The 27,837-nt window shown below is 37.6% G+C and overlaps 2 protein-coding genes across 4 annotated transcripts in view; one reads left to right on the forward strand and one right to left on the reverse strand.

Annotated features, from left to right (window-relative positions):
• IL33 (interleukin 33) overlaps positions 1-14,345 on the reverse strand; it is a 42,566-nt gene extending 28,221 nt beyond the window's left edge. The window contains exons 1-2 of the mRNA XM_004047786.5: positions 14,297-14,345; positions 13,647-13,765 (exon numbers count right to left, since the gene is read on the reverse strand). The gene's annotated coding sequence lies outside the window, so the exon portion shown is untranslated. The remainder of the gene's footprint in view (positions 1-13,646; positions 13,766-14,296) is intronic.
• Positions 1-27,837, forward strand: part of RANBP6 (RAN binding protein 6) — a 404,812-nt gene that overhangs the window by 186,382 nt on the left and 190,593 nt on the right. For 2 of the 3 annotated variants that reach the window (XM_055350597.2, XM_055350599.2), the window contains one exon: positions 1,437-1,548. The exons of the other annotated variant lie outside the window; for it this stretch is intronic. The gene's annotated coding sequence lies outside the window, so the exon portion shown is untranslated. The remainder of the gene's footprint in view (positions 1-1,436; positions 1,549-27,837) is intronic. 3 annotated transcript variants of the gene reach the window in all.

The following is a 27,837-nucleotide window of genomic DNA, read 5'->3' on the forward strand; positions in this document are numbered from 1 at the left end:
CCACAGCAGGCACTCAGTAAATGTCGTGTAATTTGGATCAGTGCTTACAGAAACCCTATAAACTAAGTAAGGCAGGCATCATCCACTAGACAGATGTGGGGACCCTACCCAAATCCCAAAGATCTGCAGAGCAGTGGGGGTAGATTCCCTGGTTGAGCTGTTATGAAGCTGGCACTACTTCACCATTTTGACTTACAGAAATGACAGTCTTAAATGCCTCAGTCTAATAGAATGCACGTCTTCTTGTTCTTGGGTCAGTGCTCTTTGTAAAGCATTTTTAAAAGCTGACTTTCCAGCTGGCCTGTGGCTCTGCAGTTTTAGTGTGACTGAACATTTCAAATTATTCAGTACAAGTTGTTTTATTCTCCTTCTGGGCCCCCTCCCATGCCTCACATACTTTGAGGGCCCCAGTGGATCAAGTCTGTAGTAATCTTTGAAGAAGCAAAGGTAGATTGGCATCCCCTTCCCAAGCTTAGACCTAGGATTTTCTCCTTTCCCTCAAGTCCCTACAGCTCTCCAGGTCTCAGTTTCCTTGTCTTCAAAACAAGGAGGGTATGTGAAAGCCAGCATTTTCCTCCTTGACTCTTTCCTGTGCTCCTGTACAGGTTCCTCATTTAGCCCATTTATTTCCTTCTCCCAGGGCCCCTTCTATACTGGCAGCTGCACTAGCCCCTTATTCACACAAAGGGTACCATCCTCAGAAAACACACAAATTTTGCCTCAGCCTTGTGATCTCCTCTTCTCCTTTCTACTAACCTTACAGCAGCACAAAATTACAGTGAAAAGAAAAGTCCACAGAGTCTGCAGCATTTTTTGGTTTTTTGTTTTTACTTGTTTTTTTCTTTAGTACCCAAATATCTGAAAGCTGATTTTGTTTTTTTTTTTTTTCGAGTCAGTGTTTTGCTCTGTCACCTAGGCTGGAGGGCAGTGGCATGATCATTGCCTCACTGAACTCCTAGGTTCAAGGGATCTTCCTGCCTCAGTCTTCAAGTAGCTAGGAATACAGGTGTGTGCCACCACACTCGGCTAATTTTTTATTTTTGTAGAGACAGGGTCTCGCTTTGTTGCCCAGGCTGGTCTCGAACTCCTGGCCTCAAGTAATCCTTCCACCTTGGCTTCCCAGAGCACTGGGATTACAGGTGTGAGCCACCATGCCTGGCTGTTGTTTAATGGATTCAGAAAGTTCTCACTGCTAGAAGAAAGCAATGTATGGAAAAGAAAAAAAAATATGGAACATAGAGACCTTTGGTTTTAGTTTAACTCTAAAGTTGAGATCATTTTCTTCTTTTACTTTTTAAATGCATTTTACATAAAATTGGACAAGTAATGTAAAAATTCTGAATCTTGTAAAAATTCAAAGGAGTATGAAATACTTAGCAAAAGCATGTAGAGTTAAATAAAAATTCCCCTTTTTTTGTTTTTGTTTTTTATTTTAGAGACAGAGTCTTGGTCTGTAACCAGGACTGAAGTGCACAGCTGATTGCAACCTTGAACTCCTGGCCTCAAGTGATCCTCCTGCCTTGGTCACCCAAAGTGCTTGGATTAGAGGTATGAGCCACCATGCCTAGCTCTCCTGTATTTTTTACAATTAGCCCTTATATAGTGTTTACTATGTGCCAAGAACTGTACTAAGTGCTTCACATATTTAACTTATTCAATTATTACAGCAATCTTGTTAGGGTAGCATTATTATTATCCCTCTTTTATATATGAGGAAACTGAGGTACAGAGGGATCAAGTAAATGCCCAAGGCCTCATAGCTGAAACCCCAAGTGAACATTTTCAGAGTTCATGAGGTACTTCAGGAAAGGGGTGGAGGAATCCAAATCCGTTGCATTCCAGATCTTCCTCCCTAGCCCCTGCATCCAGAGCAGAAAACCCCTACATAGAAAGTTTTCTAGGTAGAAGAGGTTTTACTGGTAAGAAAACAAAATTAAAAGTTTGAAAATATGTCATTAGGCCCATTCCACCTGAATTATTTGACCCTGTAAGGAGGGTGATAGACTGAGGCTCAGTTCATATACCATCAGTGGTAGTCAAGCTAGAGAAGATTTAGTAGCATTATAAGGAGAAAGCATTACACTTAATGGTTGGAAGAAGTTTTCAAAACTTTGTAAAGAGTAGAATCCTTTTCTGAAAAAAGAATATTGCATGGAAGCCTAATAGATAACAGAAGACAAAATCATTAACTTATTAATATAAATATGCTTCATAAGTTTACATTTATATTTACTCATTATAAAGTTATTTAATGAAATATGCTGTTTCCAGCATAATAATGGATTAGTTACCATGAACAGCCCTCCTGATAAAAACAACTAAAATGCTGCAAGATGTATTTTTAAATATCTTTTCAAACTACATTGAGGGGGCATGAATGGGAGGCTAGCAAACTTGGCTTTTTTCTAAAGTTGTCTACTATATCCTAGAGACAAAGAGGAAGAATTACATAAAGAATCAGGACCAGGAGATAAAGCTCAGGATATGTCTAAGATGGAGAGTCTAACAGTAAACTGCTGCATAAACCTGGACTCTCAAAGGGCTACATTCACAATAGAAAGGTGATCAAGATAAATAAACTCGGCAGAAGGGAATATCCAGAAACCTTGTCTGTCTCAACTCCAGCCCTTGCTGGAAGGAAACACATATCTCTAAGAATTTACCTTCTCAGGACAAGTCAGCCCCTACCTGGGTTTGTAGTCTGAAATCAAACTACTTGTGTGCTTCCGAAAGCCTGAAATAGAGAATTAAGTATAAAGTAGTTTTAGGTTGGCAGTGCCCCAAGGCAAATACAAGTCTTATCTTGAAGAACTCAGCTGCTACACAAACCACCAAACATTCCCACAGAAAAGTCTTCAGGACAAATGAGTAGTCTGCAGTCAAAATTTGCAAAGCAAATGAGAATACGAGACACCGTGGTGAGAACCCACAAAAGGAACAGGTAGCAGAAAGCCACAAAGCCTTTGTGTATTAGAACAAGCAGAAATAACTGATTTTAATATTGTTAGATAGTATTCTAAAAGATTGAAAATATGAACAGTGAACATGTATATTTGAAAAAGATCCAAATAGAATATCTAGACATAAAAGATATATTACTGAAATTAAAACTCAATGGTTCAATTAAACAGAAGATTAAACACAAGTGAAAAGAGTCAGTGACCTAGAGAACATGTCTGAAGTATTCCTTAGAATATAATCCAGAGATACTTGGAGGTGGAAAATACGAAAAGAGGGTAAAAGACTTGGAAGAAAAATGAGACTGTTTTATAACTATTTGGAATGGTAGAAGGAGATGCTAGAACAGAGATGGAACAACATTTAAAGAAATAATGGCTGACAACATTCCAGAATTGTTGAAAGATCCTAATCCTTAGATCCAAGAGTTTCAATGAATTTCAAGCAGATAGAAAGAAAGAAAGGGCTGAGGGTGGTGGCTCAAGCCTTATAGTCCTAGCACTTTTGGAAGCTGAGGTGGGATGATCTCTTGAGACCAGGAGTTTTAAGACTACCCTGGGCAACATAGCGAGACCCCATCTCTACAAAAAAAATAATTAAAAAAATTAGCTGGGTGTGGTGGCACACACCTGTAGTCCCAGCTGGTGGGGAGGCTGAGGTGGGAGGATTGCTTGAGCCCAGGACTTTGAGGCCGCAGTGAGTTAGGATTATGTCACTGCACTCTAGCCTGGGTTACAGAGCAAGAGCTTGTCTCTAAAAAGAGAGAGAGAGAAGAAAAATCCACATCTTCATATATTAGTTATGAAATTGCAGAATATTAAAGAAAAAAAGTGAGATCAGCCAGGGCATCATAATGAGCCTTCATCTCTACAAAACGTAAAAAAGAAAAATTAGCTGTGCATGGTGGTATGTGCCTATGGTCCCAGTTACTCAGGTGGATGAGGTAGGAGGGTCGCTTGAGCTAGGGAGGTCCAGGCTGTAGTTAGCTGTGATCACATCACTGCACTCTAGCCCCTGGGTGACACAGTGAGACCTTGTTTCAAAAGGAAAGAGAAAAGAGAAGATTGTAATGTCAGTCATTGAGGACAATAAAACTATTTGGAGGAGGAAAAAAATCACCCGTCCAATATGGATGGAAGTTTACAGTCTTAGAGTAGCCCTAGAACTTGTGAAATAAACATTTGATATTTGCAGAACCAAGATGCTTCTTGCAGTCAACTGAGCATTATTAAAAACTGCAGAGGTGGCCTAAAACTCCTTATTTTACAGATGAGGAAAGTGCCACTCAGAGCCAGCGAAGGGTCTTCCCCAAGGTCACAGAGCTAGTAAATGGGTATGTGGTGGAGCCAGGACCAGAACTCAGGTCTCTCAACTCACAGAGCAATAGTTGTGACTGATCTTCCCTCTATCCTGCTGCCATTTCTTTATTCACCAACAACAAAGAAAAATAAAATGTGAAGAAAAGTAGAGTTTCAGTTTATCATGGAACTTTTTGGTGATTCCTTATGTTTCATGTATAGAATTTAATAATTGTTTGAATACATTCTTACACAGGGCAATATCCCATCACCAGGAACCAATGAAACTGCTCACATTTTTTGGATGGGGGTAAGAGGATGCAGTCTTGATTTGTTTCCTTCTAGCTTATAACACAGTGTGAGGGTAGTGTGAGGAAGTTTTAGAAAATGTGATTAAATCTCAGTCATGGAAATCAGTTCTGGCACAGCATTCTGTAGAAGGTGGTGAGGGTGACAAGAGGTGGGTGCAAATCTCAGCATATACAAAGGCTTTGCTGAGAAATACACAGGGGAAAGGCAGGTGCCAAGCCACAGCATGTATTATATATACCTGAGTCAGTAGATCAAATAAATTCACAAAACTGTAAAAAAAAAAAAATCTATTCTGCCTGAGTTCACTGCTTTGGACCTGGCTTGGATTGTTTTCTGAAAAGTTCATACCTTAGATCCACAAAGGAAAACAGTTTGCAGGGGTAGGTAATGCCGATATATCAAAATGTATCACCCTGTTTGTTCATGAAAAGATACTATTCCATGTATGTGCATGTATACATGAAAAATTATTTCTATGCATAATTCACCACAAATACATGCCAAAAAGTAGGAGAGCATTTGAAATTGGCAACAATACAATCAAACAGATTGCTTAACCAAGGATGAGAACTTGCCTATTAAGTCACTTTTGATTCTGGGAATAGTACCCAGATTCTAAAGCCTAAAGTGGTTTGCATGACTTAATTACAAATGCTAACAAGAATAGTTCTTTGGGCAGTACTCTAAATCCTATCAGCTGATTTGCTGTTTGTTTTGAAAGAGAAGCATGAGATTTTCAGATGGCAAAGCTTTGGATTTTGATACCCATCTTCAAAACAGGATGCAATATATATCTTTAAATTAGTTCCTTTGTAGAAAAGCAGGCTAATTTGGGTGTGGCACATTTCTCAAACACATAAAACATTAATAAGATATTTATTCCAGATTTTACAGTTATATAGTTAGAGCCAGTGAAAGTGTGCCTAAGTTCTATTCCCACTACATAGATATGCCACTAGATGCTACTGGAATTGATTCTGGGAGCCTTCATCTGAAGGCAGCTTTAGGAAATAGCAAGGAATAACAAGAGGAGTTTCTGAAAGGATGAATTAAGTGCTTATATAAATAGGGAAAGAAGGACTTTAGTCTCTAAAATTTAGGACCAAGAGAAGGGGTTGGCCTAGGACTTCTGGGAACATTTTTCTCCTTGAAATAAGGGGCATGTGAGGAGTAAGCGCTTCTTGGCTTCTACTCCTTTGGCTCCTCTGAGTATCTGATGCTCAGAGCTGGGTTAACCATTTTTTCCCATGAAGAGAGATCATAGATGCTCTGAGGATGGTAGAGTAGAAGGGTGGGAAGACCCTGAGTCCTTGATGATATCCTTGATTTTTGACACCAACTCTGAAACTGCCCGACTAAACTTCTGATTAAGCGAGCAAAAAGTGTCCTTAAGTTTTAAGCCTTGTTCAGTTCTGTGTTCCCCAGTTGCAGCTAAAAGTATATAAGTGATATAAATTATCTTTATTTTTCATGTAAGTATAATCTGCATTGACTTTTTCTAAATCCTTTAAAGAAATGGCAAACAACTAATGTATTCTGGACATTGCCTTAATAATATCTTTATGGTTGAATTGTTTAAACATTTTAATGTTTAAATAATGTTATGTTTTAAAGAAAATTTTAGTATAACATGGATATGTAAATTCCTGTGCTAAAAATCAAGAAAATAATATTATATATGATAGAAAAACATGATATATCAAAAAATAGAAAAAATAAACTGAAAATCTTTTGTATCAGAACAAGATTTTAAAAACTTATAAGTAACTCTTTGAGGTACTCTTTTAAAAAAAAAAGTGCAGATTACCAGTAATAGTACTGTTATTACTATTCTATTTTTGCAAAACAGTAAAACATCATTACGTTCATTTACAAAAAATTTTTGTGTTTATAAATTTATCTATAAAATGATTATGAATATCATATACATGTAAATCATGCCTTAAGTCATTGTGGGACAAATAGTGACAAAATGAAATGAATTGCCAAGACTTTGAAAATCAAACTTCATAAAATCCTAAAGTAAAGGAAGGAAAAATAAACACAAATTCTTGGTTGTTACCTCTGGGGGAAACCAAAGGAGATGCAATTAGGTAGTGACACAGAGGAGCCTTCAAAGGTATAAGGAATATTCTATTTTTTAAACTGGATGATAAATACACAGGTATTTGTTTTATTATTTTTCTCCAGAACTTACACTTACATATGCATTCCATATATTAGTTTATGTGTATGATATATTTCTGAATTAAAAAGCTTGAAAGAAAGAAAATCAATCTTCAGTTAATATTCTACTCATAAAGTCAACTGTTCCCTATCCTCCAGGAACAAATGTAGCTACCAAGTAAAAAAAAAAATCAGTTAATACAACATCAACACTTTCAAAATTAAAAAGAAATTGCTGCCTGAAAGCAGGAATGCATTATTTAAAATTCTGTGGTTATATATTAAAAGAACAAGTGGGCTAGTATAAAGGGGATTCCATGTGCTAAATTGTGACAATTTGACTAAAACAAAAAATATGTGAAAGTTTTTCCTTGTGCCAAGACTAAAGTTACAGAAAGCATAACTTTTGCAGGCTTTTTTCCTCATGTTTGAGATATGCTTATTGAATAGTGACAGAAATAACTGATATTATAGAACAGGTTATTAAAAGTTTTGTAAAGCATGTAATATATTCCACAACACTTTCACTGCCACACCATTCAACTTAGCTGGCATAGTCAAAAGCCAAAATGAGAGTCCCTCTCAATGCTGGTATTTAGCTGGTATGCTGCAAGGCTGGTTCCTTTCTTATTTCTCTTTGCTAATGCCATGCCAGCTATTAAATATTTTGAATATCACCTGGGTAGAAAGCATGAGATTTTCTTGTACAACCAAATGGCTGCCTGCTAACACACAACATTGTTAGATGAAATTAAATTTGATTATTACAAGCCATTTAAAACTGAAGAGTACAGAGGCTTCTCATAGATATGAAACTTCCTGGTCATTTATCTGAATAAAATAAGCCACAATCTGCACCCTGGATATTTCATTTCCATAAAGTTTTAACAGAACTGCCTTGTGCAAGTCAAAGGTCTGGAAGCTTGACCACCATGGTATGACAAGCTTTTCACTTTGCCTCCTTCATGGGCTACTCCTACTCCAGCTATTCCCCAAATTGCTGACTTCATTATTTCTCTGTGGAATTCTTAGTTGGCTCAGCCTTACTTACCTGGTAGCTGGGCTTAGTGTGAAAGCCACTAAAATGAAAAGACTCTGTTAAACACCTCTCTTCTCCCCAAAGATAAGGCTAAATTATTTTCCCACTCTGGACAGATATGACTTCTTCTTGAGTGTACCCACTGATGCACAGAGAAATAAATATAATTGGTAGCCTTTCCTTTGCCAAGACACTTTTCATAAAATATGTACAGTGAACTGCCATTCTAGAGGTTACTAGTTGCTGCATGGTTCCACCTAGATAGTAGGGAGAACCAACGGGTCTAAACCCAGATGCTCTTTTACCAGCTTTTGCCATAAATGCCTAGAAAAAAAATTGGATGCTGACAAAATAATAGACTTCTAAGTTTTATACTTTTATGAATTAAGAAATATAAAGACTTAAAAATATTTTTTTCTGTCACATCACAGTGCAAATGACCTTAATGCTTCTAAATGTTGAATCTGCTTTCATGGGCCTTATAGCAATGAGCAGAAATTCTTCCACTTGACATAATGGAAAGTAATAATAATTGGACAGCCAGATGTAAGCATTACCTGTCAGGTCCTAGGCATGGTATCCTCCAAACATTTTTTGTAAAACAGCTTATACTCCTTTGAGTTAATAGCATCTAATTTTTTATATTAAATGACCACCACATACTGACAATTGTGATTAAGTTTCCACAAACCATATGGCTCTTGAATAAGTCAGTGAAGAAAAAATAATGCCACCATACGTGCAGGTAATATGGACCTTTTTTCTTATGGGAGAAAAAACAGGAAGCTGGAGATAGTCACTAAATTACATCAGAATGAATATTGGTACTTATTTCTGTGCCTGAAACTTGTTCAAAAGTTTAGAATGAAATATTACTAAAGGAAACTTAACAATTATGGGTCAGGTACAGTGGCTCACACCTGTAATCCCAGCACTTTGAGAGGCTGAGGCAGGAGGATTACTTAAGCCCAGGAGTTTGAGATCATCCTGGGCAACATAGTGAGACCTCATTTCTACAAAACGTAAAAAAATTAGCCAGGTGAGGCAGCACATGCCTGTGGTCTCAGCTACTTAGGAGGCTGAGGTGGGAGGATAGCCTGAGCCCCGGATGTCAAGGCTGCAGTGAGTTGTGATCGAGCTACTGCTCTCCAGCTTGGGTGACAGACTCTGTCTCAAAAATAAATAATAATAATAATAACAATAACAATAATTTACAAATATGAAGCAGTTATGCTGACTACTGATCAAGTATTGTTAAACAGGATTGCTAAAGAACGTGGACAAATAATATATATGTATAAGAGATAATGGAAAAATAAAATTTAGGGAGGAAAAACTTTGGAACTAATAAATTCAGATTTGAGGAAGTTCATGTTTGGGTCTAATAATTCTCCAAAGAAAAGAACAAGTGGAGAAAAGCATGTAGTCCCCTAAAAAGAAATTACAAACAGCTTAAATAGCATTTCTTAAACAATTGCCAGTAATAAGCCAGCAGGCTAAGAAGTTAGAGTGGCTGAGATTTGAGCACAGCAGACACACAAAACTATGAAGTTCTGTTAAACTCTAAGGAAATATTGAATCTTTGCTAGGAACTATGTCGGAAATAATGAGCAAAACATTCTTACCATTGCAAAACGTCTCAGATGCACTAATATGGCTAGGGAAAATTATGACAATCATTTAATTTATGGAATGTTCAAAATGGAGGGGAATTAGATGTAAACTGGGTGCTGATTAAAAGTAAAGCACTCAGCCAAGTTGGTGGGTGAACTTCTCCTTAGTTCTGGAAATAGCAATGGGAATGGCAAAAAAAAGTTACAGAAGAGAACAATGGCTGGCAGGAACTCTTTCCCTAGGGCAAAAGGTGAATGTAGCCCTGAAGGAAATAGATAGAAGGTTTTAATGTCACTTCATCAATATTTTCATATTTGAAAATGATGGAAACTTTGAATAAGAAAATAGCTTCACAAAGAGGATTAGAGATGCACTAAATGAAGTAGTTTGGAATTGTTCTTTAGTTCTTTTTTCTTAATGGGACCTGACCCTGGACTTTAATCTCTGATCTGAAATTTACCGACTTTATGATTTTGGGTTAGTACTGCAATCTTTTCAAATCCCACTGTCTCAATTTCATAAATGGAGATAATATTTACCTCACAGAGGTGCTGTGAGGGATAATGTGGAAGATAAATGTCTCACTTTTAGTAAATGGTCAGTGATTAATAAATTACCTTTGATGACTGCTTCTAACTTGTTTTACCCATCACAACACCTGTCTTGAGTGGGATTTTGTTGCTTGTTTGTTTCACATTTTACACAAGAGAAAAAAATTCAGGCTCAGGAAAGTTAAGTAAGATCCAAAATTACACAGCTGGTCAATGATGGATGATGGACTGGAGGCCTGACTGCCTCTAAAAATTTGTGTCTTTACTGTTATGCTATACTGCACTCTTCACTTAAAAAATACAAAACAAAAATAAATACCTTCGTAGGTATATTGTAATCTACCGATAATAACATGAGCAGCATGTGCCAGGAGTCCGCTATAGGGAGGAAGCGCCCCCAATTCCTCACTCCCCCTTACCACTCCCTGCATACTGAACTTTGCCTGAACTTTTTGAGGCCCACTAAGGTTGTGTCCCCTTAAAAGTTACTTTTGCTTGCAGACATCAGCACCAGAGAATCTACAGGAAACCGAAGAGATTAGAGGTTCTACCATGATTTCCTGAAGTTCTTGAACCCAACCCAATCATTTTGTTGTTGATAGAATTAAGGTCCATTTCTTTCTGCTGTTCCAGGAGTTTATATTTGGTCTTAATGTTTCTAAATGTTCCTGCTACAAACTGAGATACAAAGAAGGTGAATTCCAATGAACCTCTTGATTTCCACCATGTTTGCCAAAATTTCAACTTGACTGAAAGATACATTGATTTTGGCACAGTCTGACTGACATCTCCAGAAAAACCCTTATGGTATCAGATTTACTGACATATATATTTTCTGATGTAGACATACATATATATATATGGAGAATATATATATATATGGGTATATATATATGGGGACATATATATGTAGGGAGAAAAAATATATATATAGGGAGAATATATATGTGTATATATATATATATGCATATATATATTCTCTCAATGCTGACCCTTCTTCAGTATTTCCCTGTAATGATTTAATTCCCTGATGGAGCTTAACTTTTCACAATTGAATTTCATGCCTATTTCCCCGAAGTTAGTTGTAAGCTCTATTTTCTTAATCACTGGGAAACCCTGGCCAAGAGTGACATTTCCTGTTTCTCAATCTCTTCCATTATTTTCAGTTCTGGCTATTTCAACCCCTAAGTGAAAGTTTGCCTCAGGATTATTTTCTCTCTATAAATGGGAAAGGGAAAGAGGTGCTTTCTGGCTGTAGATACTGTAAGCTAAACAATGATGTGAAAGAGATAAACATCTAGGTTGCTTAAGAAATCAATTATGAAGTAACCAATCAAAGATTGGTAGAAGGTCCAGGATCCTTTCAGAGAAGAATGGAGAAAATGTGAAATATGAGCTGAGGAAAGTGCGATGCTTGTGCTAGAAGTTCTTAACTGTTTCAGACAATACCGAGCTGTGTGATTCAGTTCAATCATCCTAAACTTTGGGAAATAGAGGATTCTGAAGTTTTCTGAACTCAGAGAGGTACATTTTCTGGGTGGAAATCAAAAGAGGAGCATTAAGTATTCAAAAGACAAATTTGAGAAGCAATAAGTAAGAATGTTGGAAACAGTATAGGACCCCAGTGTGGCATAGAAGGATGCTTCAGCAGGAGAAGCACAGTGCAGAGGAGGAAATACGGGTCTTTGCCCTAGACACTTCACTCTCAAGTCTCTGACTTGTATGCAGCCACAGGACATACTTTTGGATTTGTGCTATTTTCTTAATTAAAATAGTCTGGAGGCATATATTCATGTATGGAAAGAAAAGGCAGAGAAAATTGTGAGGAGGCATAAAGCAAGGAATAAAGAAAAGAAAACAATCTTCAAAGGAAAGTCTGTAAATGAAGAATAGTAGCAAAACTGATGAGCTTTTGTATTTCTCCACTTAGGGTATCAATTCCTTGTTTTTCCACAAAAGTTTATTTTTGAGGGGGTGGTACCTCTCAATTCTTGTATTTGAAACTGACAGTGAGAAATAACAGTGAGAAAATTATGACAGTGAAGGAGATCTGACATAACCAACCCCCATCATGCTTTTACCTCCATATTGCCTTTGGTCATTCCTGGGCTTGGGCCAAGCTAACTTTGGGAGAAATTTAGGGTATGGTTTAAATGATAATAACCCTTCACCAGAAGTAAACCACCTTGGTAAAAATAATGAAAGACCACCAAGTTAGGAGTTTGAGAGGGGCCTGAATTCTGCTAAGATGTAGGCATAGTAAAATGATTACTAGCCATGATTCTGGAGGTCACAAGATTTGCAACTTCCCCAGTGACTACTGTAAATAACATCACTATTGTATAAGCTAAGATTGACCTTCAGAGATGTCTGTTCAGGCTTTTGCATTTCTGATGACCAGTGACTACTCTGTGGCTCCCACCCAGAAATAGACTCAGTGCATACACGAGGACCATTTTTCACATGCCTGTGATTTTATTCCCAACCAATCAGCAGCACCTATTCCCCTAAGCCCTTTGCCCGTCAAACTAACCTTGAAAAACCCTAGCCTCCAAATTTTTGGGGAGATTTGAATAACAACTTTGAATCCTCTGTGGCATGGCTGGCTGGCCCTGTGTCAATTAAACTCTTCACTGCCATGCCATGGTTTCAGTGAATTGGTTTTGTCTGTGCAGATCAGAGATTAAAGTCCAGGGTCAGGTCCCATTAAGAAAAAAGAACTAAAGAACAATTCCAAACTACTTCATTTAGTGCATCTCTAATCCTCTTTGTGAAGCTATTTTTTATTCAAAGTTTCCATCATTTTTTTTGGAGATGAAATTTAGCTCTTGTTACCCAGGCTGGAGTGTAATGGCATGATCTTGCCTCACTGCAACCTCCACCTCCTGGGTTCAAGCGATTCTCCTGCCTTAGCCTCCCGAGTAGCTGGGATTACAGGTGCCCACCACCACACCCAGCTAATTTTGTTTGTTTGTTTTTTTATTTTTAGTAGAGACAGGGTTTCATCCTCTTGGCCAGGCTGGCTGCAAACTCCTGACCTCAGGCGATTCACCCACCTCGGCCTCCCAAAGTGTTGGGATTACAGGCTTGAACCACCACACTTAGCGATGTCCCCCTTTTACTGAAAACCACTTGTAAACAATTGCAAGCATGTTTGTCTTGAGTAAGCATTAGGAGTTAGAAGTAGAATTATCAACTTGCTTTATAAAGTTTCCAGCCTGGCAACAAAGCAAAGACCCTATCTCTACATAAACTAAAAAAATTACCCAGGCATAGTGGCGTGTGCCTGTAGTTCCAGCTGCTTGGGAAGCTGAGATGGGATGATTGCTTGAGCCCAGGAATTGGAGGCTGCAGTGAGCTAGGATCACGCCACTGTGCTCCAGCCTGCGCTACAGAGCAAGATCCCATCTCTTAAAAAACATAAAATAAAATAAAATAAAGTTTCATGGAGGGGGCAGAATTTACTATAAAAACTATTACAATCTCTTTCAGCAATTTATTAATTTTACGAATCACCCAAATGAAAGCAAATGGAATTATAAGTTAGTAACAGCTATTGTCATTGACTTTTACTGCTATTAGCAATAATAACAAATTGGCCTTATCATTTATTTTTCAGGAAAAAAAAAAACAACACAGTTCTCCATGGTTCCCAAGGTTTAACTTTGCAAAATCTGACTAAAAATCTCCCAGAATATTCAGTCTTACCTTGTGATCTTGTTTTGATTTCTTCCCTGAAGAGCTGCAGCTCTGTGTTCGGAGGAGTCTGTAGACTCTTTTTATTAACCAAAGTTTGGCAGAGACCCAAATTGCCTTAGAAGGGAGATCTGGGCGGGTGAGATTTTAGCAGGCTTGAAATCTCATGTAAAGAGCCAACAGAGTTACAATTCTGTCAACATCTAAGGCTCATTACTTTCTGCGTCCTCCCTCCATCTGAATATTTTAAACCAGCAATTATGATTCTTCTTCTGCCCCTAAACTTTATGTTTTGGCTCTCTTTGGAGTTGAACTCCTAAACTTCAACTTCAGCACTGTTCATTTTGAAATTATTTTGCCATTTATATATTCACTTTTGGCCGTTGGCTTCTTAATTTACAAACTTCATTAAGAGATCAGTGTATTCTTCCAAATTCCTTTATAATAGAAATTTGCGACCCCCTTTGGCCTATCAGTAATAAGCAGCTCGTCTGCAAATAAAAGCTCTGAAATACTCTGTATTCCAACATATCTGACGGGCTTTCCTGCTCCCCACTGTTCATCTTTTCTTTCTATTTATCTCAAAAATCTCACAGAAGATAATACTTTATCACAAAAGCAAATCCTGTACTATAGATCCCATGAGAAGTTGTTCTTCTTACCTCATGAGAAATTTTGCTCCTACTCACCCTCTCTCCATCTCGTTTGGCATCTGTAGCAGAAAATAAAGGGATGAAGTAATGCTCTTTTAAGACTTGGACTGATTCCACATCCTAAGATCACACATTGGAAGGAAGACTGCTGCTGTACTTAGAAGGATATTGTAATGGACTGTTACCCTAGCAAGCCCCTACATCCATTCAATCTACAAGATTAGAAGGGTGAACTTGAAACAAAGGGGCCCCAGAAAAAAGTTTACTGTAAAATGAAATAGGAATTTTTTAGTTTTTCTCATGGCATGTTGAAGGATAGAATGTTAGGGTTCTGGAATCCAGGGGAAAGAGAAAATGAGACAGCAACAGATGGCTGACCAGGCTTGGGAAAATGTGACTATGATGGAGTCCCCTTTGGAAAAAACAACTAAGGAACTCTGTTATCTTGTTTAAAGTTGTTTCATTTTCTGTGCAGTAATCCCCTTTAATCATCCCCAAACCTGAGCAATCATCTGCTACAAGCCATAGTGTTGCATTTGTGAGTAATGAAGAAAGATGGCTATGTCTGCCCTTTGGATAAAGCAGTGAAGCAAGCGGACAGGATGCCAACATGACAAGAATGAATCAGGAATTGAGCTGTGTGCAATAAATAGGAGGGAGGGGTGACAAGTAACAGCCAAGGGAATATTAGCATACTCTACTCTGGGAATTCTTGCAAATACTGAGGAAATTACAAAGGATGAATAATGTATCTTTATTATGTATATTGAACCCTCCTTCATTATTTCAAAAATTTCCCTTTTTATCTCTAATTATGCTTCATGCCTTAAAGTCTGCTTTGTCCATTTGTCTGCTTTCTCCATTAGCAGAGCTTTGCAAACATTCTTTTGGTTAGTATTCACATAGTGTATCTCTTTTCATCTTTTTTCTTTCAAACTTTCTGTGTCCTTACATTAAAGATGTGTCACATATAAGTAGTATACAGTTTTTTTTCCCCAGTTTGACAATAATTTGTCTTTGAACTGGAACATCTATTGTAATTATTGATATATTTGAATTTGCTTCTACTATCTTGCTTTTTTTCTCTGCTATTTTGTCCCCCTGGCTTATGCTCTTTTTTGGATAAAACAATTTTTTTTTTTTTTTTTTTTTTTTTTGAGATGGAGTCTCGCTCCGTCGCCCAGGCTGGAGTGCAGTGGCGTGATCTCAGCTCACTGCAAGCTCCGCCTCCCAGGTTCACACCATTCTCCTGCCTCAGCCTCCTGAGTAGCTGAGACTACAGGTGCCCGCCACCATGCCCGGCTAATTTTTTGTATTTTGTAGTAGAGACAGGGTTTCACCGTGTTAGCCAGGATGGTCTCAATCTCCTGACCTCGTGATCTGCCCCCCTTGGCCTCCCAAAGTGCTGGGATTACAGGCGTGAGCCACTGTGGCCTGGATGAAACAATTTCTAAAAATTATTCAATTTTCTCCCAGCAGTCATGAACTATACTCTTGACTCTTTATGAAACAAGAACAAAACCAAAAAGGCTGCTAAAACCACAGCTCTGCTTTTAAGAGGCTGATTTTTTTTTTTTTTTTTTTTTGCCTTTGCCCCCCATGCAGCTGCATAATTCGGCAAGTGTTTTGAAGAGGAAACTCATTATATGTAGGTTCAGTTCTCCAGCCCTCTCTTCTTGCTGGGGGCTTGGCCCTTCCAATTTCCAATTTTGTCTCTTCATTCCCACAACACCAATCAACAGTGATTTCTCTGTCTCCTGGCAGTGACCTCCTACCTTGGTAAAATACAGATTCCCTGCCTTGGCCAATGCTCTTGTAACTATTGTGAAAAGTAGCTAACTACTGTTAGCTAATCTCTCCATGGAATCTTAGCCCCTCATCCTTCGTGCTTCAGCAGCTCTCTCCTGATCTGCCTTTCTGGTTGTTCTCAATGGTAATATTGGACTGCCACAAGTTACTCCATGCTGTTCAAGTAGCTAGCTGAATGAAGATGAAAGCATGGCTCTAGAAGGCAGGACGACTAAGGGTTAGGTCGTACAGACTTTATTCTAGTAACCATATAATTTGTTATCTGAATCATAAATTTTTGAGAATGAAAAGAATGTCATTAATCATTTGACCAGAATAATAGGAAAACACTGAGATATGGTTACCCCAGGTTTTATGACTTTTATAGTTCTTCATCCCTAACCCCACTACTTCCCAAATCCCAAATCTGCCTTATTAACTTCCTCCTTTCAGGGTAGATGCAAGGTATATGGGTGACTGTCTAAAATTTTGCTGACTCATAGACATATACTTGTTCTGGTTGCACAATTTTATTCCCAAAGGAAGAAAGTTCAAATTGATGTTTTGCTACCAATAGACCTTAAAAAATGAAAATTTAAAGGATATACTTCACATGGAGGAAGGTGAACCCAAATGGTAGGCCTGAGATATAAGCAGAATTGAAGAATAAAAAGTATGATAGATATTGAGATAATGCTAAGACATATTAATGGTAAATACTGACAATAATATCTTGTAAGGTTAAGAAAAACAAACTAGAACTAAATACATTACAAAAATAGCCTATATGTCTGGAGAGATGATGATAGGAATGAGAGTTCTCAAGTATATTGTATTGCTCAGGAAGAGGGTAAAAATATTGCTGAATTTTGGGCTCTGTATTCATTTTTAAATTTCTAGAAAAAATTCAGAATAATAGAAATTGGACATATAACTAACTTCCAAATGATTAGAGGAGAAAAACAGAATGAGAAAAAAATAGCAGTCTACCCAGCAGAAATCAAGAAAGAAGAGACAAAAAAGCATAGTAAAGGTAATACCAAGAGAAAAAACAAAGCATGATAGATTTAACACAAATATATCAATAATCTCATTACATGGACTAAAGGTGCCAGTCGAAGAAGCTAAGATACTTAGACTTGAAAAGAAAAGATCCATGTAACGCTGTTTTAAAGAGACATATACTAAAGATACAAGGAAGTTACTGGTCAGGTGTGATGGTTAGTACTGAGTGTCAACTTGATTGGATTGAAGGATGCAAAGTATTAATCCTGGGTGTGTCTGTGTGGGTGTTACCAAAAGGGATGAACATTTGAGTCAGTGGACTGGGGAAGGCAGATCCACCCTTAGTTATGGTAGGCACAATCTAATAAGCTTCCAGCGAATATAAAGCTGGCAGAAAAATGTAAAAAGAGAGACTAGCCTAACCTCCCAGCCTACATCTTTCTCCTGTCCTGGATGCTTCCTGCCCTCGAACATCAGACTCCAAGTTCTTCAGTTTTGAGACCCAGACTGGCTCTCCTGCTCCTCAAGCTTGCAGACAGCCTATTGTGGGAACTTGTGACTCTGTAAGTTAATACCTAATAAACTCCTTTATATATCTATTCTATTACTTCTGTCTCTCTAGAGAACCCTGACCAATACATCGGGCATGATGGTTCCTTCCTGTAATCCCAGTGTTTTGGGTGCTGGGGTGGGCGGATTGCTTGAGCCCAGGAATTTGAGACCAGCCTGGACAATATAGTCTTTGTCTCTACAAAAGAAAATTAAAAATTAGCTAGGCATGGTGGCACATGCCTGTAGTCCCAGCTACTTGGGAGGCTGAGGCAGGAGGAGTGCTTGAGACCAGGAGTTTAAGGCTACAATGAGCTTTAAACATACCACTGCACTCTAGCCTAGGCATAGACCAAGAGTGAAACACTATCTCAAAAACAAAACAAAACAAAACAAAACAAAACAGAGGCTACTGAATAATGATAAAATTAAATTCATTGGGAAGAAATAAATCCCCACCCACAAACACCTGTTAACACAGTCTTAACTACATAAAATGAAAATAAAAGTAATTACAGAGAGAGATACAAATATCTATTATCCTAGTGGGAAATTTGTTATGTCTTAGCAATGTTGTCAAGCAGGAAAAGCATTAAGAAGAATATAGAAATTTTGGTTGACACAATGAGCTGGGACACATGGATATATAAATAACACAATACAACAGGTAGAGAATACGTACTCCCTTCAAGCACACATGGAACATTTGCAAAATTAAACATATTCTTATCTATCAAGTCAGTTGTAGAATTATTTCAATTGATGTCACCAAAAATGGCAGAATAAGGAACTTCAAGGTCTATCTCTCCACAAAAACAACTAATAAGCTGGCGAAAACTGTCAAAATCAACTTTCACAGAACTCTGCATATAGTCGAAAGCTTATGACAGCCATGGAAAAGTTAATGAAGAAAGAAGAAGTTGATGCATTGCAGAAGAGAGTGCTGTGGCATTTTAAATTGCCTACTTGCTATCCCTCATCTGCTATCCCCCAGATCAATGGCAGTTATCAAGATGGTCGCCCATATTCCAGGTGCATGCTGCTAGTGCCAGAGGGACTAAATGGACCTTTTTCTCAAATAATTGTGATTGTGTGTTTCAGCCTGTCTGGGGGCTCCCTTAAGGACTAGTGTGACGAGTTGCCTTTGTTTCATCTGATTCAAAGTGTTTCCAGGGCTGGCATGGCTTCTCAGGTGGCATTTGCCAAAAGCATTAAAAGGTAAAAGTATTGGCTGCAGCAGCCTGGGGCAAGGGATAACAGTCAGAACAAGCAATAGACATATCAAAAAAGCCAGGGAAGAAAGAGGTTAGAAAAGGAGATACATGAGGGGAATAAGGACTTTGAAAAGTTCCCACATATAGTGGGGAATCAAGAAGACAACACTCATTGCTAGGAAGGTAGACATGTTCAGAAAAGTCCTGAGAAGACCCCAGGCTTTCACCTCTGGCTGACTTTCAAGTTCCATGCAAGCAGGAAGTGAAGACCAAAGCAGAGTTGTAAATGGCTTTGCTATGCGTTGAAGGCATGTCCCAACACAGAGCCAATCTGAAAACACTAGGGGAATAATTTTTCTTTTTCTTTCTTCAGCTTCTATTTTTGGCTCTAGTTGTTTAAGGAAATCATTGTCATAACACTAGCTGACCACTAAGCTAATGGAACACCGACTTCAGTGACCACACATAACAAAGAATACAGACTGTAGAAAAATGCTTTAGAAAAGTCACTAAACAGACAGATAACAACAACCCACTACAAGCAGCAACAACAAACCATGGGGATGTGGAGAACTGAATTTCCTGAGTTACTGTATTATAATGTGCAAAATGTCCACCTTTCAACACAAAATTATGAGATACTAAAACAAAGAAGTATGGACTTTAAAAAGTGACAGTAATCATTCTTGAGAAAGACCAGATATATGACTTATTAGGCAAAGCCTTTAAATCAGCTGTCTTAAATATATTTAAACAGCTAAAGGAAACCATGAAAATTATGTCTTTGCAAATAGAGAATATCAATAATAGAAATAATAGATATAAATTATAAAAAGGAACCAAATAGAAATTCTGAAGTTGAAAAGTAGAATAACTGAAATAAAAAATTCACTAGAGGGATTCAGTAGCAGATTTGAGCAGTCAGAAGCAAGAACCAGTGATAGGTCAATTGAAATGGTCCAGTCCGAGGAAAAGAAAGCAAAAAGAATAGGAAAAAAATGAGCAGAGTCTAAAAGGCCTGTAGGACATCGTCAAGCATGCCAACACGTGGACAATGAGAGTCCTATAGGGAAAGGAGAGAGAATGGAACAGAGAGAATATTTGGCAAAATGATGGTAAAAATGTCCCAAATTTGATTAGTAACCAAGATTCTAAACATTCAAAATACTCAATGAACTCCAAGCAGGATAACTCAAAAGATTCACACTGAGATACACTATAACCAAATGGTTAAAAGCCAAAGACAAAAAGAAAATCTTGAAAGCAACAACTGAGATATTTCTCACTATGTATAAGGGATACTCATGTGTAAGATTACCAGCCAGTTTCTCTTCAGAAACCATGGAGGCCAGAAGACAGTGGGACAACATATTTAAAAGGCTGAGAGAAAAACATTGTCAACCAAAAATTCTATATCTGGAAAAACTATTCTTTAAAAATGAGAGAGAAAGTAAGACATTAAGAAATTAAGATGTTATCAGATAAAGAAAAACAGGGCAACATAGGGAGTTCATCACTAGCAGACCTGCCCTATAAGAACTGCTGCATAAATCCAGCAACATTCTAAGAAGGTTCTACGTCATAACTAAGTGAGGTTTATACCAAAAATGCAAGAGTGGTTCAACATATAAAAACCAATCAATGTAATAAATCACATCCATAGAATGAAGAAAAAAAACCCACCCATATAATTATCTCAATAGATGCAGAAAAAGCTTTTGACAAAATCTGTCACCCTTTAATGATAAAAACACTCAATGAACTAGAAAAAGAAGGGAACTTTCTCAATTGATAAAGGACATTTATGAAAAATTCACAGTGGCATTATTCTCAATGATGAAAGACTGAAAGCTTTCCTCCTAAGATGAGAAACTAGACAAGAGTGCCCATTTTCTTTTTTTGGTTTGTTTTTTGTTTGTTTGTTTTTAGCCCAACATTTTATTTTATTAAATTTTTTATATACTTTTAAGTTCTGGGGTACATGTGCAGAACGTGCAGTTTTGTTTCATAGGTATACATGTGCCATGGTGGTTTGCTGCACCCATCAACTCATCATCTACTTTAGGTATTTCTCCTAATGCTATCCCTCCCCTAGCCCCTCACCCTCTGACAGGCCCCGGTGTGTGATGTTCCCCTCCCTGTGTCCATGTGTTCTCATTGCTCAACTCCCACTTATGAGTGAGAACATGGGGTGTTTGATTTTCTGTGATTTTCTGTTCTTGTGTTAGTTTGCTGAGAATGATGGTTCCTAGCTTCATCCATGTCCCTGCAAAGGATATGAACTCATCCTTTTTTATGGCTGCATAGTATTCCACGGTGTATATGTGCCACATTTTCTTTATCCAGTCTATCATTGATGGACATTTGGGTTGGTTCCAAATCTTTGCTATTGTGAATAGTGCTGCAGTAAACATATGTGTGCATGTGCCTTTATAGTAGAATGATTTATAATCCTTTGGGTATATACCCAATAATGGGATTGCTAGGTCAAATAGTATTTTTAGTTCCAGATCCTTGAGGAATCACCACACTGTCTTCCACAATGGTTGAACTAATTTACACTCCCACCAACAGTGTAAAAGTGTTCCTATTTCTCCACATCCTCTCCAGCATCTGTTGTTTCCTGACATTTTAATGACCACCATTCTAACTGGCATGAGATGGTATCTCATTGTGGTTTTGATTTGCATTTCTCTAATGACCAGTGATGATGAGCATTTTTTCATATGTCTGTTGGCTGCATAGATGTCTTCTTTTGAGAAGTATCTGTTCATATCCTTCACCCGCTTTTTGATGGGGTTGTGCATTTTTTTCTTGTAAATTTAAGTTCTTTGTAGATTCTGGATATTAGCCCTTTGTCAGACGGATAGATTGCAAAAGTGTTCTCCCATTCTGTAGGTTGCCTGTTTACTCTGATGATAGTTTCTTTTGCTGTGCAGAAGCTCTTTAGTTTAATTAGATCCCTTTGAAATTTTGTCAGTTTTGGCTTTTGTTGCTATTACTTTTGGTGTTTTGGACATGAAGTCTTTGCCCATGCCTATGTCCTCAATGGTATTGCCTAGGTTTTCTTCTAGGATTTTTATGGTTTTAGGTCTTACATTTAAGTCTTTAATCCATCTTGAGTTAATTTTTGTATAAGGTATAAGGAAGGGGTCCAGTTTCAGTTTTCTGCATATGACTAGCCAGTTTTCCCAACACCATTTATTAAATAGGGGATCCTTTCCCCATTTCTTGTTTTTGTCAGGTTTGTCAAAGACCAGATGGTTGTAGATGTGTGGTGTTATTTCTGAGGCCTCTATTCTGTTCCATTGGTCTATATATCTGTTTTGGTACCAGTGCCATGCTGTTTTGGTTACTGTAGCCTTGTAGTATAGTTTGAAGTCAGGTAGCATGTTGCCTAAAGCTTTGTTCTTTTTACTTATGATTGTTGTGGTTATGCAGGCTCTTTTTTGGTCCCATATGAAGAGTAAAGTAGTTTTTTCCAATTCTGTGAGGAAAGTCAGTGGTAGCTTTATGGGGACAGCATTGAATCTATAAATTACTTTGGGCAGTATGGCCATTTTCACGATGTTGATTCTTCCTATCCATGAGCATGGAATGTTTTCCCATTCGTTTGTGTCCTCTCTTATTTCCTTGAGCAGTGTTTTGTAGTTCTCCTTGAAGAGGTTCTTCACATCCCTTGTAAATTGTATTCCTAGGTATTTTATTCTCTTTGTAGCAATTGTGACTGGGAGTTCACTCATTACTTGGCTCTCTGTTTGTCTGTTATTGGTGTATAGGAATGCTTGTGATTTTTGTACATTGATTTTGTATCCTGAGACTTTGCTGAAGTTGCTTATCAGCTTAAGGAGATTTTGGGCTGAGATGATGGGGTTTTCTAAATATACAATCATGTCATCTGCAAACAGAGACAGTTTGACTTCCTCTTTTCCTAATTGACTACGCTTTATTTCTTTCTCTTGCCTGATTGCCCTGGCCAGAACTTCCAATACTATGTTGAATAGGAGTGGTGAGACAGGGCATCCTTGTCTTGTGCCAGTTTTCAAAGGGAATGCTTCCAGTTTTTGCCCATTCAGTACAATATTGGCTGTGGGTTTGTCATAAATAGCTCTTATTATTTTGATATATGTTCCATCAATACCTAGTTTATTGAAAGTTTTTAGTATGAAGGGCTGTTGAATTTTGTCAAAGGCCTTTTCTACATCTAGTGAGATAATCATGTGGTTTTTGTCATTGGTTCTGTTTATGTGATGGATTACATTTATTGATTTGCGTATATTGAACCAGGCTTGCATCCCAGATATGAAGCCGACTTGATCATGGTGGATAAGCTTTTCGATGTGCTGCTGTATTCGGTTTACCAGTATTTTATTGAGGATTTTTGCATCAATGTTCATCAGGGATATTGGCCTGAAATTTTCTTTTTGTTGTTGTTGTGTCTCTGCCAGGTTTTGGTATCAGGATGATGCTGGCCTCAAAAAATGAGTTAGGGAGGATTCCCTCTTTTTCTATTGATTGGAATAGTTTCAGAAGGAATGGTACCAGCTTCTCTTTGTACCTCTTGTAGAATTTGGCTGTGAATCTGTCTGGTCCTGGACTTTTTTGGTTGGTAGGCTATTAATTACTGCCTCAATTTCAGAACTTGTTATTGGTCTATTCAGGGATTCGACTTCTTCCTGGTTTAGTCTTGGGAGGGTGTATGTGTCCAGGAATTTATCCATTTCTTCTAGATTTTCTAGTTTATTTGTGTAGAGGTATTTATAGTATTTTCTGATGTTAGTTTGTATTTCTGTGGGATCAGTAGTGATATCCCCTATATCTATTTTTATTGCATCTATTTTATTCTTCTCTCTTTTCTTCTTTGTTAGTCCGGCTAGCAGTCTATCTATTTTGTTGATCTTCTAAAAAAAACCAGCTCCTGGATTCATTGATTTTTTTGAAGGGTTTTTCATGGCTCTATCTCCTTCAGTCCTGCTCTGATCTTAGTTATTTCTTGCCTTCTGCTAGCTTTTGAATTTGTTTCCTCTTGCTTCTCTAGTTCTTTTAATTTTGATGTCAGTTTGTTGATTTTAGATCTTTCCTGCTTTCTCTTGTGGGCATTTAGTGCTATAAATTTCCCTCTATACGCTGCTTTAAATGTGTCCCAGAAATTCTGGTACATTGTGTCTTTGTTCTCATTGGTTTCAAAGAGCATCTTTATTTCTGCCTTCATTTCGTTATTTACCCAGTAGTCATTCAGGAGCAGGTTGTTCAGTTTCCATGTAGTTGTGCAGTTTTGAGTGAGTTTCTTAATCCTGATTTCTAATTTGATTGCTCTGTGGTCTGATAGACTGTTATGATTTCCATTCTTCTGCATTTGCTGAAGAGGGTTTTACTTCCAATTATGTGATCAATTTTAGAATAAGTGCGATGTGGTGCTGAGAAGAATGTATATTCTGTTAATTTGGGGTGGAGAGTTCTGTAGATGTCTATTAGGTCCACTTGGTCTAGAGCTGTGTTCAAGTCCTGAATATCCTTGTTAATTTTCTGTCTTGTTGATCTGTCTAATATTGACAGTCGGGTGTTAAAGTCTCCCACTATTACTGTGTGTGAGTCCAAGTCTCTTTGTAGGTCTCTAAGAACTTGCTTTATGAATCCAGGTGCTCCTGTATTGGGTGCATCCTAAATATAGTTAGCTCTTCTTGTTGCACTGATCCCTTTACCATTATGTAATGCTTTTCTTTGTCTCTTTTGATTTTGTTGGTTTAAAGTCTGTTTTATCAGAGACTAGGGTTGCAACCCCTGCTTTTTTTTGTTTTCCATTTGTTTGGTAAGTGTTCCTCTATCCCTTTATTTTGAGCCTGTGTGTGTTTTGCACGTGAGATGGGTCTCCTGAATACAGCACACTGATGGGTCTTGACTCGTTATCCAATTTGCCAGTTTGTGTCTTTTAATTGGGGCATTTAGTCCATTTACATTTAAGGTTAATATTGTAATATGTGAATTTGATCCTGTCGTTATGGTGCTAGCGGGTTATTTTGCCCGTTAGTTGATGCAGTTTCTTCATACTGTCGATGGCCTTTACAATTTGGTATGTTTTTGCAGTGGCTGGTACCGATTGTTCCTTTCCATGTTTAGTGCTTCCTTCAGGAGCTATTGTAAGGCAGGCCTAGAGGTGACAAAATTGCTCAGCATTTGCATGTCTGTAAAGGATTTTATTTCTGCTTTACTTATGAAGCTTAGTTTGGCAGGATGTGAAATTCTGGGTTGAAAATTCTTCTCTTTAAGAATGTTGAATATTGCCCCCCATTCTCTTCTGGCTTGTCAGGTTTCTGGAGAGAGATCCACTGTTAGTCTGATGGGCTTCCCTTTGTGAGTAACCCGACCTTTCTCTCTGGCTGCCCTTAACAGTTTTTCCTCATTTCAACCTTGGTGAATCTGACGATTATGTGTCTTGGGGTTGTTCTTCTCGAGGAGTATCTTTGTGGTGTTCTCTGTATTTCCTGAATTTGAATGTTGGCCTGTCTTGCTAGGTTGGGGAAGTTCTCCTGGATAATCTCCTGAAGAGTGTTTTCCAACTTGGTTCCATTCTCCCCATCACTTTCAGGTACACCAATCTAACGCAGGTTTGGTCTTTTCACATATTCTCATATTTCTTAGAGACTATGTGAGTCTTAGAGACTTCGTTCCTTTTCATTCTTTCTTCTCTGATCTTGTCTTCACACTTAATTTCATTAAGGTGATCTTCAACCTCTGATATCCTTTCTTCTGCCTGATCAATTCAGCTATTGATAGTTGTGTATGCTTCATGAAGTTCTCATGGTGAGTTTTTCAGCTCCATCAGGTCATTTATGTTCTTCTCTAAACTAGTTATTCTAGTTAGCAATTCATCTAACCTGTTTTCAAGGTTCTTAGCTCCCTTGCATTGGATTAGAACATGCTCCTTTAGCTCAGAGGAGCTTGTTATTACCCACCTTCTGAAGCCTACTTCTGACAATTCATCACTCACTCTCCATCCAGTTTTGTTCCCCTGCTGGTGAGGAGTTGTGATCCTTTGGAGGAGAAGAGGCATTCTGGTTTTTAGAATTTGCAGCCTTTTTGCTTTGGTTTCTTCCATCTTTTTGGATTTATCTACCTTTTGTCTTTAATGTTGGTGTCCTTCAGATGCGGTCTCTAAGTGGAGGTGCTCTTCATTTCTGTTTGTTAGTTTTCCTTCTAACAGGCCCCTCTGCTGCAGATCTGCTGGAGTTTGCTGTAGGTCCACTTCAGACCCTGTTTGCCTGGGTATCACCAGCGGAGGCTGCAGAACAGCAAAGATTGCTGCCTGTTTTTTCCTCTGGAAGCTTTGTCCCAGAGGGGTACCTGCCAGATGCCAGCCAGGGCTTTCCTGTATGAGGTGTCTTCTGAAGAATGCCCATTTTCAAAACTTTTGTTCAACATCGTACCAGAAATTTTATCCAGAACAATTAGGCAAAAAAAAAAAAAAAAAAAAGAAAAATAAATAAATAAAAGACAGACAAATTGGAAGAGGAAGAAATAAAATTATCTTTATTTGCAGATGACATAATTCTATATATAGAAAATCCCAAAGAACCCACAAAAAACTATTAGAGGTAATAAATGAATTTAGCAAAGCTACAGATACAGGAGCAGCACTTAAGAATCAATTGTATTTTTACACAATATCAATGTCTCAGAAAAGAAAATTAAGAAATCAATTTTATTTACAATTGTGTCAAAAATGAAATACTTAGGAATAAATTTAACTAAGGAGGTGAAATAATTGAATACTGAGAACTACAAAATGTTGTTGAAATAAATTTAAAAAGATTTAAATGAATGGAAAGACATCCTATGTTTATCACTAAGAAGGCTTAATATTATTAAATAGCAACATGCTTCACATTGATCTAAATATTCTACACATTCTCTAGGCCAAATTCCAGCTGGATTCTTTGTAGAAATTGAGAAGCTGATTCTAAAACTGATACAGAATTTTAGACCCAGAAAAGCCAAAACAATCTTGAAAAAGAATAAAGTTGGAGTACTCATGTTTTCCAATTTCAAACCTTACCATAAAGTAACAGTAATAAAGTATGATACTGACAGAGGATATACATATAAATAAGTGAAATAAATTTGAGAGTCCAGAAATAAACCTTCACATCTATGATCAATTGGTTCTTGACAAGGGAGTAAAAATCAGTGAGGAAAGGAATTGTCTTGAGGAATAGTCTTTTTGACAGATAGTGTTGAGACAACTGAATATCAACATTCATAAGAATGAAGTTGGACCTCTGTTTCACACCATATACAAAATACATCAAAATGGATTAAAAATCTAAATGTAAGAGTTAAAGCTATAGAACTCTTAGAAGAAAATATAGGAGTAAATCTTCATGACTTTAGATTTGGTAATAGATTTTTTAGATATGACAACAAAAGCAGAAGTAAAAACAAAATAGGTAAATTGAATTTCATTACAATTATTTATTTATTTATTTGAGACAGAGTCTTGCTCTGTTGCATAGGCTGGAGTGCAGTGGCATGATCATGGCCCACTGCAGCCTTGACCTCCTGGGCCCAAGCAATCCGCCCACCTAAGCCTCCCAAGTAGCTGGGATGATAGGTGCATGCCACTACACACAGCTAATTTTTGTATGTTTTATAGAGACAGGGGTTTGCAATGTTTCCTAAGCTAATTGTCTCAAGTGATCTTCCTGCCTTGTACTCCTAAGGTGTTGGGATTATGGGCATGAGCCACCACCTCTAGGCTTCAATACAATTAAAATATTTGTGATTCAATGACACTATCAAGATAGTGAAAATACAATGTACAGGATGGAAGGAAATATTTGCAAATCATATATCTAATAAGGATCTAATATGCAGAATATGTAAAGAACTCTTATAACTCAAAACCAAAAAGGTAACCGAATTTTAAAATGGGCAAAAGCTTTCAATGGGGATTTCTCCAAAGAAGATATACAAATGGCTAACAAGCACATGAAAACA

This window comes from Gorilla gorilla, chromosome 13 (assembly GCF_029281585.2).
Source record: "Gorilla gorilla gorilla isolate KB3781 chromosome 13, NHGRI_mGorGor1-v2.1_pri, whole genome shotgun sequence".
NCBI lineage: Eukaryota > Metazoa > Chordata > Mammalia > Primates > Hominidae > Gorilla > Gorilla gorilla.